Source organism: Anser anser, assembly GCF_964211835.1.
Source record: "Anser anser genome assembly, chromosome: W".
In the NCBI taxonomy this organism is placed as follows: domain Eukaryota; kingdom Metazoa; phylum Chordata; class Aves; order Anseriformes; family Anatidae; genus Anser; species Anser anser.
Genome location: NC_139731.1, coordinates 16,060,533 through 16,072,931, shown reverse-complemented (window position 1 = coordinate 16,072,931; position 12,399 = coordinate 16,060,533). Strand labels below are relative to the sequence as shown.

Genomic DNA, 12,399 nt, shown 5'->3' with positions numbered 1-12,399 from the left:
CGGAGGAGTGTTTGTTCCTCTGCTCTTGGATCGGCAGCAGAGGAGCTGAGCCCCGCGGGGAGCACAGCCCTGCTCGCTCGCCCCCCAGCCCGGCGGCGGTGTCGGGTGGGTCACCGCATCCCACCCAAGCGCTCGTCACAGATCCGGCCTTGGATGGCTTAGGCCATGCCGGCACTGCCCGACAGCATGGCTGCTGTACTCAGGAAAAAGGAGCTTTAGGGGCTTGGTTCCTAAAAGAACAAAGTGAGGGGCTTGCCGCCTCCTTGGGGCCTCACCAGGAGCAATAACATCAGTTAGGCTGCTGTCTTGGCTTCAGCACCTGGACGCAGCACCTTCAGCGAGCATTTTCCTGCTGCCAGCATGGCACCATTAGTAACACGGCTGAAGGCCGATGGATGCAACTCCCCAGACACCCCCAGGTTTATTGCTCTGGCACCCCAAATGCGCAGGAGGGAGAAGCGCAGGCAGTGCTGCCATGGGAGCTCTCGGTGGGGAGTACCTAGGGACCCCTCCCCACCGCATTATTCGGGCTCTGGGGGCAGAGAGGCCTTCCCCTACACCCCTGGAGCTCAGCACCGTGGGATGTGCCCGCTGCAGGACTCTGCCCTTCACCGCCACGCTTGGTGCTTCCCAACCGGCCTCACCTACACGCTTGGATGGAGAGGTCGCGCCAAAACCTTGGCGCTTCGGCACTTCTCCCCTGCCGAGACGCAGCTCTCCGGCTTTGTGCCACCCCATTAGACAGCACTTGCTAAACCCACCCCGGCTCTTCTCCTTGCGAATAGCCCCCTATTTTTCTCCCTGGGTTTGCAGGGAGCCGTGGCCGGGCTGCGGTGCCCGGCGGCGAGGCGAGGCCACCGGCGGAGCGGGCTGCGTGCGGCAGAGCAGCAGGGGGAGCTCAGACATCCCATTTGGCTCTCTCAAAATGTCAGTCCTTGAGACCTTCTGAGCAATTAAACAAAATTTAGTGTGAATCAATCATACAGACATGAGGGTGTAAAATAATGAAGATAGATGTTGTTTAAACCCTTAGAAGAGTTCCTGCCTGCGCTAGATATCATCCTGAGCAGTATTAGATTATCCAAGTGACCTTAGAAGCGTTCAAGTGTCCACATCAGCACGTCGAGATAGGAGGAAGCGGGTGGCGATGTGCAGCTCCACCAGCTCATTTGCCTCCTGGTTTCGGTCCCTTCTTTTTCAAAGTACCTCCTCCCCCCAGCGCTGCGGGCACGATTCGGGTCCACACAGAGGCTGAGCACCGCGGCGAGCGGTGCCCGCAGCCGGGCGGCAGCAACTGCTGGAGCGAGAGGAGCTCTCCTCCCCTGCGTTCTTTCTGTCTTGCTATAGGGAAATAAATCTTTTGCTTTGAGAGTGAAAATCCACCTTAAAAACTTCCCAGATGTGGGACCAATATATTCAGTTTCACTGAAGGTTCCTGAATCCGAGGTCTGTGCCGGGCTGGCCGCTCGCTCCTGTTTCCTCATCTGTGCTTTACAGAGGAAGCAGGTGGGTTTAAAGCTCTCTAAAGACACCAAAGCAGTTCTTTACAAAGTGACTTGCAAAGCAAAAATGAAAAAAAAAAAAAAAAAAAAAAAGATTATTTTTTCCCAGGGATTTTTGAGCATACGAAGCACAAAAATAATCACATAAATGGCACAAAGAAAAAGAAAAAAAAAGCAAGCATTAGTCTAAGTCAGCAATCCAAATGCAGCCTCCCTGCTGCTTCGCCTCCATGCCCCCGTGACACGACACGTATGTCTGGATTGCAATGAGCTCTTCTGCTTAGTGGAGACCCCTGTCCTGGAGAATCCCCCATCTCCCTGCTCCTGGCCGTGCACAGGCATGAAGTGCTCTATGCATCCTCCAGACGCTTCTCCCAAGCAGAGAGGTTTCCATCCTTGTTTACAGCTCTTTCCCTCTTCTGCCACTTCTTAAATAAAATAAGTAAATAATGCAGTAAAAAACATTGTTCCTCTCAAAAAAATCCAGATCTGTATCTTCCGCCCCTAGGAAAACACGTACAGCATCAAGAACCGATGCTGGCATCTCCTTTCTTCCTGACCTGTGCCAAATATGCAGGTGGCTTTGGAGCAGCCAGAGATGAGCACATGCAGCCCCATCTTGAGCGGTTACCGCCCTTGGTCTAGACAGTTGGGTTTTGCTCCAGAAATTTGTGATAATTTTCGTTGAGAAATCTCTTAGAAAACGAAATGCCCTGGGAGCAGCAGCCGGGGTGTGGTGAGGCCGGCAGGCTCGCAGCCGAGCGCAGGGCTTCCTTTCCCTGTGCCTTCCCGCGGGGATCCTGCAGCCCCGCACGCCCCAGAGCCGCCGGGAGCCCCCGCGCTCACCGGGGTCTGTGCAGAGCCTCGGCCTCGGAGCTCGCCCCCCTGCCGGGCCGCGGGCCTTCTCACCGAGCTGTGCTTGGCTTCAGGTGCACATTGCACATTGCACTGGGGAGTCGGTTGTTTTGTCTTGGGCTGAAACAAAAGTGGCATAAAGTCAGCTTAATTTCAGTGATTTCACTAATGCGGTGGGAAAAGAGGAAACTGGCTTCTTCCAAGGAAGAAATGCTGATGCTCTTTCATAATTTCTATAATGACATTTGATATTATGGTGATGAGTGCCTTAGAAATACATATGATAATCATTATAATCAAGCACATGTGTCTGGAGAGTGTAATAGGTACATTCGATAAATTGGAAAATAAACATGTGTTAAGGAACGACTTCTAATATTAATTTCCATTTTTAGAAAGCAAGGTCCCAGATCCAAACGGGGATTAAAGAGCCAAAACGGGACTTTAAATGGGACAGATGCCTAAATCCAGAGTCATAATCCCCAGCCCTCCCACTCGGCCGCTGCTAACGGTGGAAGCAACTGCTCTCGCGCGGTGACTCAGTGTGGGAGCGTGCACGTGGCCGCGCCACCAAAATTCTCCAGCAGTGAGGTGTTCCCCACGCCTGGCTCGCTCGGCAGCTGGGCGCTGGTGGGGACACCCTCGGATGGGTGGGTGGGTTGGTGGATGGATGGGTGGATGGATGGATGGATGGATGGATGGATGGATGGATGGATGGATGGATGGATTGATGGAAGCACCCCCGGGCTGGCTGCTGCCTCTCGTGCCATGGCTCTCCCATATTGTTGGGACGCCTGTGGGCAGAACCTGAGTTTATTTTCCCGTGCTGAAACACAGTTCTGCTCCTGCAATTAAACGCAAACATACAAATGTGCCACTGCACCTACAATTTAGCAGTAAGCAATGGAAGGCCTCTTACAAAAGCCAGTAAATAACGATAAGTAAGAGCCCCGATTCACCTCTACGCCGCTGGAGCTTTGCAGTGATGTAATGCTACGGCACGCAGCAGAATTACTCCGGGACAAAAGTAGGGCAATGCTCTGCTGAATGAGGCACATCGCATTCTTTTTGAATGGAATAAAAACAAAATATCACTTCATGGACTTCTCAGGCAAGTCCAACAGCTGTTGTAAATCAGAGTAACCCCACTGGCTTCAGTGGATCTACTGCAATTTATAGCAGCTGGGAATCTGGCCTCGCGTTCCCCAGATAGGTACTGGATTTTACCATTAGCAGTTTAATCCTGTAAGTAGGGATTTATTACAGAAAGGAAAACATGAATAACTGTGAACACAATGAGCAGTGCTATATTTTGAAAAGAGTAAAAGAATATTATTAGAAGGTGCATAATAACTCTTAAGAAACAAAATTAATATAACAAAGCCAGAGCAACCAGGCGCTGCAGTTATTTGGCCTCCTGAGCTGAGGAATTTAACTTTTCCAGAAAACCTTGGCCCTTGACTGAAGTGCTGGTAAGATGGAAGACACTGTCTCCATTGCACTACACAGCCTATTGATTTTATAAGTCATCAATGTATATTGTCTGTCTATACTATTAACAGGACAAGCAGGAGGTGCACATAGTCATTTGACTGCATAAGCCAGTTGTCCCATGCTGTGCCCTATGGGAAGCCACTGATTCTTACACTTGGAGCAGGGACAATGCAACTTAATCAGACTGACAGGAAACAGGCAGCAATTACAGTGTGCAGCTACATCTGCTGGGTTCCACTTCACTGAAGGAAGAGTTATCTCAATTTTAATGTACATCCCTTTTTCATGTTTCATTTAACCTCTGCTGTATTATTAAACACATCAAAATATAATGACAGTCGTTAAAAAAGAAAAAGAGAACATTTTGGAAATTTTGGACTCTCCCCCTTTATCTGTAATTTAACAGTACCGGTTTTACTCTCCTGTAACGTTCTGCAGCAGTGGAAGTCTAATTTAATATATAGTAGTGTTTATTTTAAATAGCGAGTACAGACCCAATCCCTCTTCTCACAAAGTCAATGGCAAAATAACTACTGATTCGCTGAGAGCAAGATGTGACCTGCTGATACCACGTCTTATTAATTTAGACAGCGGAGTGAAGCCTTCCCAATACTTTGCTCATTTTCACAAATTGTGTTGCTAACCTTGAGAGGTTCTTATTGTTAGTGTTTCACTGGCAAAGGAACAACTTGGGATTCTTGAAAACGTTGGTGTGAAAACTGGGGTCAGGGAAGGGAAAACTGCCTCTTGAAAGCGAAGAGGAGCTGCCCATGGGCTGCGAGGGATGGGGCCTTGTCCCTTGTGCCTCAAGCAGGTGGCCACGGCGCCGCATGCCCGGGGCCAGGACTGCGGATCCTGGAGATCCCAGAGAGCAGGGTGATGCTCTACCAGCGTGCATCCCTCCGGGAGTGTTTGTGAGATCAGGGACAGCTTCTTGCTCGTGTGGCCAATGGTCAGACACCTCCACGCATACGAAGAACAAGCCAGTATTGAGCTTCGTTTAGCCACAGATACAAATTGAGATGCAGGAATCACTGGGCTGGAAATGGGACCACAGGCTTAGTGTCTCAGGTCCATGTGAAATACCAAAACTCTTGGTTGTGGTGTCTGGTGCAGACAAGGATGGGTTTATCACCAGCCATACAGCATACTGCTAGTGCTGCAGGGTGGTTTATTAAATATTTTTAATAAAATGCCTAAATGTGTTCAGGTATCCGCTAAGAACATTCTTACCATTCACTTTTTATTATCGCCACTAAAAACAGGATTGGGGGCTTACCATACCCAACTTGCCTCAAACTTTCAGAAATATCCTTTCTGGCCAGATGTTAATTTATTTTTTTATTTTTACATGACACTTCCGGTAGATGTGAATTTCTTATTATTGCTGTATAAAACCTATCTGCATGACATCTCCAGAGGTTTACAACCTGGTGCTGCTGTCAAGATTCGGTGCTCTTTCCTCTCCAGCTGATCATTGGCTACCTTTCAGTTTTATCTGGGAGTTTTACAGTCAAAACCTCCTCAGGTGCCCCCAGGGATTCAGCCGGGTCACGTTTACCTTGCTGAGCGCTCCAGCTGGGGACCAGCATGGAGGCCCCACGGGGCAGTGGCCAGGCGCGGCTGGGCGCTGAGGCCTGCAGCTGCCGCAGGGCACGGAGCTGCTGTGGCCAGCTCGGGCCTTAGCCACGTCTCTGCCTTGATCCTTCCTGTTTGCTCCCTTCTCCTCTGCTGATGTTACCAGCCTGCTACAGCTTAGAGTTTCCTTCTGCTCCTGTGTCCACGCTAAGGCCTGGTTTGGTCCCTCATTTGGCGGCCTACCAAACGTCGCTGTCTTCTATCTGCCCCATCAGGCTGTAATTTGTAAAGCCAACAAAAGAGCGAGTCAACACTATCTCTTGAGTTTCCAGTGTCATCTTTTATCAGTGTGTATCTTCCAGATCCAGCCAACGCTGCCTGTAATCACTCTTGAGCTTGTGAGAAGTCTTACTGAATCACCTTCCTGGGTCAGCAGGGCCATTTACACGCTTCCAGCCCGACGGCGTGCACTGCTGTTTGCAGAAGCAAAGCCGCCTGTCGTAAGCTCCCTAGAACCAAGGCTGAGTTTATTTGTGTAAAAAAGTAAGAACAAAACAAATTAGTATGATGATACCATTGCACTAATTATTACTACTTGGTAATAATCCTAGAATTGGATGCAGAATAATCCCGCAGGAATATATTGTTATAATTTATTTATGTAATATTTTGTTCACTGAGGGAGGCATATGAGTTGTGCATCTTAAGTCAGATTCTCAATCGATTAAATCTATACTGAATTCAGAAGAAATAATGTGATCTACACCACTGAAGGATCTCTGTTTTGCAGAAGCTTCCAGCAAGTCTTTCCACTGCAGAGACCACACAGTTCTCCAGGACGACCGCATCGCGCACAAATGTCTGAATTGTTATGCAGGTAGTTCTGAGCAGCAGCAACACCAGCTCATTTCATACTGATGAGCTTCCTTGCCATAAAGGAGGAAAGCGTTCTGACAGATATCAGGGTGAGAAGCCAGCGTGGTGAAGCTCTACCAAAAGCTGCAGCCAGGAGTGCAGTGGCATAAATAACTCCATGGCTACAGCCCTCAGTAGAGACGCGGCAGTGACAGAACACTTTGGGTTTCATTTCTGGGTGGCAGAAATGCATCTAAACCACAAAATCCATAGGTTTGAATTTTTTCATAATCACAGTGCTTCACAGTGGTGCCTTCATAGCATCTAGGATACCTTTGGTATAATTCAGACGCCTTGTAAACAATGTTTGAAAAGTCTCATATTCCGATGAGATATATAACAGTACAGACGCATTAGAGGCAAATTTGGGCACAGAAAACAATTAGAGCTCCAATATCAAGAAACTTTAACTTCATAGCAAGAGGGTTATTTCTCTGCCAGGGTGCCGCTGGGACCTGCTCCCATGACAACCCCAGAGGCTGGAACACCTTACCACGGCATCAAATTGCAGCCCCTCAACCTCTGAAAATAACTCTCAAGTACAGGCCAGGTGCATCCATGCTGCATGCCAGATGAAACATCTTATATGAAGCCAACCAGCTCCCGAGCCCGTACCGCACATCTGGAAAGGCCCTGCTGACTTCTGCACGAGGCACGGCTTGTTTGCACTGCGCAGCTTCCACGATCCAGAGTGCCCTCCTGTGCCGCATCTATCTCGTAGCTGACTGCTGGCAGAAGGAGGCAGGAGGGAGAGTGAGGGCAAGAGAGATGGTGCCGGGGGTTAAAATAACCTGTTCTGTACTGCTGGACCCAACAGCACACCCATAACCTGGGGCAGTGCTCCCATAACATCTTCCATGCAATGGAGGCTACCTTATCCCAACTGGACCAAAGCATGGACTGTTTGACAGACGCTAAAGAGGAGCACCAGAAACCCACCGTCCTTGTCAGCAGAACCAACCCGTAGGCCCAGAGAAGCTGCCAGAAGTTGTCTGTGTCAAAAAGTTCAAATTAGTCCGGTAAGTGCAGGGCCACAGTCCTCTTCCCATCACACGGCCCAGTCAGACAGCTTACTCATGCTTCTGTAACGCTTAACAACTGCTCGCATAACCCACAGCCCACTTGTGTTACTGACATCTCCCTGCATAAAGAGCATTGGCCATGCCTTGGGGGTTTTTGCACAGCTAAATTCAGGAAAGTGCTGCCTGACCAGCTCATCTGCTCAGCGGGAAGCTGCTTTTAACAGGGCACTTCGAGAAAGGCCTAATACATGTTCAGAGCTAAGCGGGGATCAAGTCTACAAGACCCTGCTCTGGGAAAGTCTCTTCGTTTTGGAAAACCAGCACAGTGCTGTAATAGCAGGGCAACTTCCCCGAGAAGCTCTCACCCAGCTGGCCTGGAGCTTACATGACCCTGCAGCCCTGAATTCAAACTGTTTGTATCAGGCTTTGTATCAGTGCTTTCCTCACTGCTTGAGCAAACTGGGCAGAGGACAGGGTATGCTGGTTTGGAACGGGTTCTGCCGGCTGCCCTAGCATCCACGAGTCAGGGAGAAGGAAGGGTGATGCTGGCGGGCAGTCAGGAGCGGGAGGTAGCTACAGAAACACCCTCAGGACGAGATGAGCTGCATCTGGCGCTCGCTGAACTACGGGATCTGCTTAGCTGGAATGGTCCAGGGCTGACCTGCAGGTGATTGCCCGGCAGCATTTTGCCCGTTTTGCCCCTAGTCCCTACACGATTAAGACGTTCTCAAAGGCACTAGAGCTGCCACCCTATTGCACGGTCAGTCTCTTGGTTCCTCAGGCAGGTGCCTGGATTTGCCTCTGGCAAAGCCAGCCGGGGCCTCTGGGCACCCTTGGGGTCAGGCAGTGTGGACAATGGGCCGATTTGGTGCTAAGGACGTGATTGCAGGGCAGAACACAAACAAACAAACACTGTGGGTAATTTGCACAGGGAATTGCTGCAAAATTAGCAAGGATTTACATGGTGTATCATGTTCTGAAATCGTGTCACCTGGCTGGGGTAGAGGCACAAGCACTTTTAGAGTATGTTCAAGACCTCCGGGCTTTCACCAGCTGTGCAGGGCACTGGTACTCCCGCAGCCCTGCTGCAGTGACAAGTCTCCTCCATTTACTGCTCCAGCTATCAGGCACTGCTTGCTGAAGTGCACGCAGGAAGCAGCTCAGCAGCAGGTGAAAGGCTGCAGCTGCACTGATGTAAATGTTCTCCTCCTTTGTGTAACCAAAACGTGCCAGGACCCATCGCCGAGGATGACAGGTTTTTTCTAGCTGGAAACCAGCTTTTCTAACACTCTTTTTATGTGTGAGCTTCCAGTCTATTTACCCCAGCTACGTTGCACTGTCACACTAAGTGCAGGGCTTGGATGTGGCCATTTAAAGAAGGGAGGGAATCACTAAAGTTTTCTCAAAGGTTTTAGTTTCAGTTTTGGAGACAGGTTTGTTCCCCCTTGTTGAAAGATGAGAATCCTGGCATGCACTGTGAAGCCCAGGTGATAGGCACCCCACGCCTCCGGGTTTATTACAGCTCATTCAGTGATGATTACAGCTCCCACACGTCCTACCTGGGTTACTAATAAAGTCTGACCGTTAAAAATTGGATCCGTTCTACCACTTCAGATGAAGGGCATGGCATTTAAGAGGAAGAAATAATTATCCGTTCTGATTTGCTCTCTGTGTAAGCACAGTGCCCTGTCTGTTGCCCAGTTCTCCTTCCCCTAGAGGCCCAGGACAGCCTCCACCATGCCACGATTCCCACCTGCTGAATGCCTACCTACAGTTCTTGCCTCCAGCCTCATTATGCACTTAATTAAGAATCACTGGTTTACATGTGTCAGTCTAAAACTGGCTTGTCTAACATAAATTGAAAGTGTTAAACCAAGATGATACTTTTAAGCTGTAACCTAAAGAAAATATATGAAAGCAACTACTCCGCCTGGAAAACAATGAAGAAACCAACCGGAGGGGGTAATCAGCATTTGAGGAGTCTTTAATCTAACAAGGACATCTTAAGTGAAGTTGCCTGAAAAAAAAAAAAAAGGTTATGTGCAATTGCCAAACACCTACCCATATTCAGAGGATTCCTCTGAAGCACCACATGTTAATTGGAAGGAAGTTGGAAAGCTTTCTATCAGGATCTGATAATAAGCTTCATTAATATGGGGTACAGTGGTGCATTGCATATTAATAAAAAGGCAGCTAAGATAATTAAAGGGTGAGTTGGTTGAGAAGTATATGTCTATACGATGTGGTAAAAAGGTCTAACCCAGCACTATCTGACATCCACATGCTTATCAAAATAAATATATACATATACAGATAAGAGAACATGCACCAGTAAGAGAAGCAAGGTGCTACGGGTAACTGAGGAAAGCGTGGCTCAGCTGGAGGTGGTAAACAGAAGCAAACGTCCTGCAGAAATGGAGGAGAGTACTTCCATTTCCTTAAGACTTAGCGAGTGCAGGGCCTAAAGAGGTTGTTTGTTTGGGACAAATGACCCTAACATGTAAAAAGTATTGCTGCTCAACTCTAAGAGCACAACTAAAAGAATTGTTCTGTTGAGCAAGACCTTAGATTAGATATGAATTATTCCATTTTCATTTCATTTAGTTTGATTTTCTCTCTATTTCCTATTTTCTAAATTAAATAAACCTTGCTTGATTTAAGATAATTTTCCTTTACTGACTATTACTTAGGGATAAGCGTTGCAAAGCCATTCCATGAGAGGAGGAAGACAAAATTGAAGGTTTAGAGGAACAGAAGTAAAGCAGATATCCAAGCGAGATATATGACGAAAGGTGAGCTGTCTACACCTCAGCCCAAGAACCGTTGCAAATTCAGGGAGATTCTGGATAGAAAGGAAACAGGGGAAAGTCTTAAAACGAAGGTGCTAGATAAAAAGAGACATGTTCTAAAAGAGACCATGTACAACCTGTATATTATATGTCTTGTTCAAATACTTGGTCTCTCTCTCCACATCTAACATCACTGCCACATCGTACCACTCCACATACATACCCACAACTCGTATTATTGCCATCAAATAAATAACAGAATTGTTTCATATTTCACTGAAGAGACATTTCTGCTTGTAACATCATCTGTGAATTAAAGTTTTATTAAAACGTACGGCTTTAAGAAATAAGCTGGCTTTGATCAATACCACACGCTTTTCCAGTGCTTCTAGAGACACTGCCGAGCTTCCTTTGCTTCTCCTATTCTTAAAATTTTCATAAGTTGAGCTACTCTTGTATTTACAGATAGTACAGCAAGAGGGACCCATAACTGGTAAATAGAGTTGGACGATATACCTTTTTTCTTGGGAGTTATGTGAAGAGATTATGGGCTTCAACAATTTAACTGCCTTGTTTTATTTCTACTTTATATTGCAGTTGCATCTGGAAATCAGAAAATTCAGTTCTGAAAATAAGAGAGGGAGAGACCGGGGAACAGAGGAGAGGAGGAAAGCAAGAAAAAGGAGAGAAATTGGAGCAGGTTAGTCTGGACATGTTCAGTCGCTCATTTGGCTTGATTCAATCACAGAGTTTTTGCCCAAACTATTAATATCTGCAAGCTGAATGCCATTTTTCTCCATATTTTTTTGTTTTGTTTTTCTGCTTCCAGAGAGATGGGCAGCAAAGCATCTCTCTAACATTGTACCTTCAACCCCATGAACATCCTTAACAGATTAATGCCTCCAGTCTTGTAGCTCTTCAGTAGCCACTAATGTATGCAAAGCAAATCGTTTTGGATTTACCTAGAACATCACTGCCCACCCTGTAATTTGTAACTGCTGTTTGCAGTGACAGAAACTCTTAATCACGCGACAGGCCAGACGTATGCCTTAAACTCATTAAAAGCAGCAAACTTTTTAAGGACGAAACACCAGAAGCGGCTAATCTCCACCTGGGCGATCAGACCCGAGCCACGTTTTCCCAGGGGACCAATATCCTTCCCACAGACCGAGCTGGTGGGGCAGGCACCCAGAGGCTTCTGTCCCCCCGCCGCTCCCACCCCACGGCCCCTCTGCACCCACCTGCACCCAGAGGTCCGGGTCTGTGCTCGGTGCTGCCGCTGCGCCTGCCCGAGGACAGCCCCGACGTGCCCCCTGCACGGAGACTTCCCCTTTGCATCGGTTCGGATCCGAGAGCTGGCTTTGCATGGGGAGGTGCCTTCGTTCCCAGCTGTGCACAGCACCGTTCTAACACCACTTGCACTCTCCAAACTCTTGCTTCACCGGAAACAGTAACCAAAGCAAACTACAAGAAAAAGAAAAAAAAAAAAAAAGAAAAGAAAAAAGGAAAAAAAAAAGACAAAAATGAGCAACAAATAGGGAAAAAAAAAAAAACAAGGAAATGCTGAAGCAATCACTCCTCTTTATACATTTGTTTTGCTGTTTGACACACGCAATAGATTGTAAGAGTTACCAAATAACCACTGAAGTTCAAATGATGTACACAAATCTATAATCTCAGTTAGCTGCTCGCTGGCATACTTCAGGAATGCCACTGTGTCCTCCAGTGTAATTCTGTATCAATGACTTTTCCAAATAAATCTAGTTGCTGGTTTATATTAATGAACTGTCACAGTTCCCATTGTTTTCCCATGGTCTTGCAGCTGCATTCTTTCACAGGTGCTTGGCAAATTAAAATGATGCTGGTTTGGGGTTTCAGCCTGATACAAAATCACTCCTTCAGCAGATTGTTAGGGAGTTATTCAAGCAAGAAACACATCTTTACTTTAGACATTCTGCTTTTCTCCTCATCCTTCCCTTCCTTCACTGACCCTTTCTGATGCTTCCCGGTGATGAAATAAAAAACAAGATTGCTTCTTGTTTCTACTTAGAGAATAACTCATTTGACAGTAATAAGCTGGGAGAGAAAAGCACGGCTCGAGTCTGCTCGGTTATCCTGCTGTAAATCAAAAGCCCTCCCAGCGAAGCTAGTGTGCGGGGCCTCGTGGTGGTGGGAAGCGCCATCGCCCTGCTGGTTTGTGGAGCTGAGCTCGCTCACCAACGGGCCAAGGGTCTGGCACAGCTC

General features: G+C 47.6%; 1 long non-coding RNA gene across 2 annotated transcripts; it reads right to left on the bottom strand.

Moving 5' to 3' along the window:
• Nucleotides 1–5,865: 5,865 nt before the first annotated feature.
• Nucleotides 5,866–11,593, bottom strand: LOC310888803. 2 transcript variants are annotated; one of them, XR_014576174.1, is made up of 3 exons: nucleotides 10,672–11,593; nucleotides 9,321–9,383; nucleotides 5,866–7,072 (listed from the first exon to the last, which is right to left on the bottom strand). It is a non-coding gene; the product is annotated as an uncharacterized lncRNA (long non-coding RNA). The 2 variants fall into 2 exon arrangements; XR_014576175.1 differs by having other exon boundaries at nucleotides 5,866–7,069.
• Nucleotides 11,594–12,399: the final 806 nt, after the last annotated feature.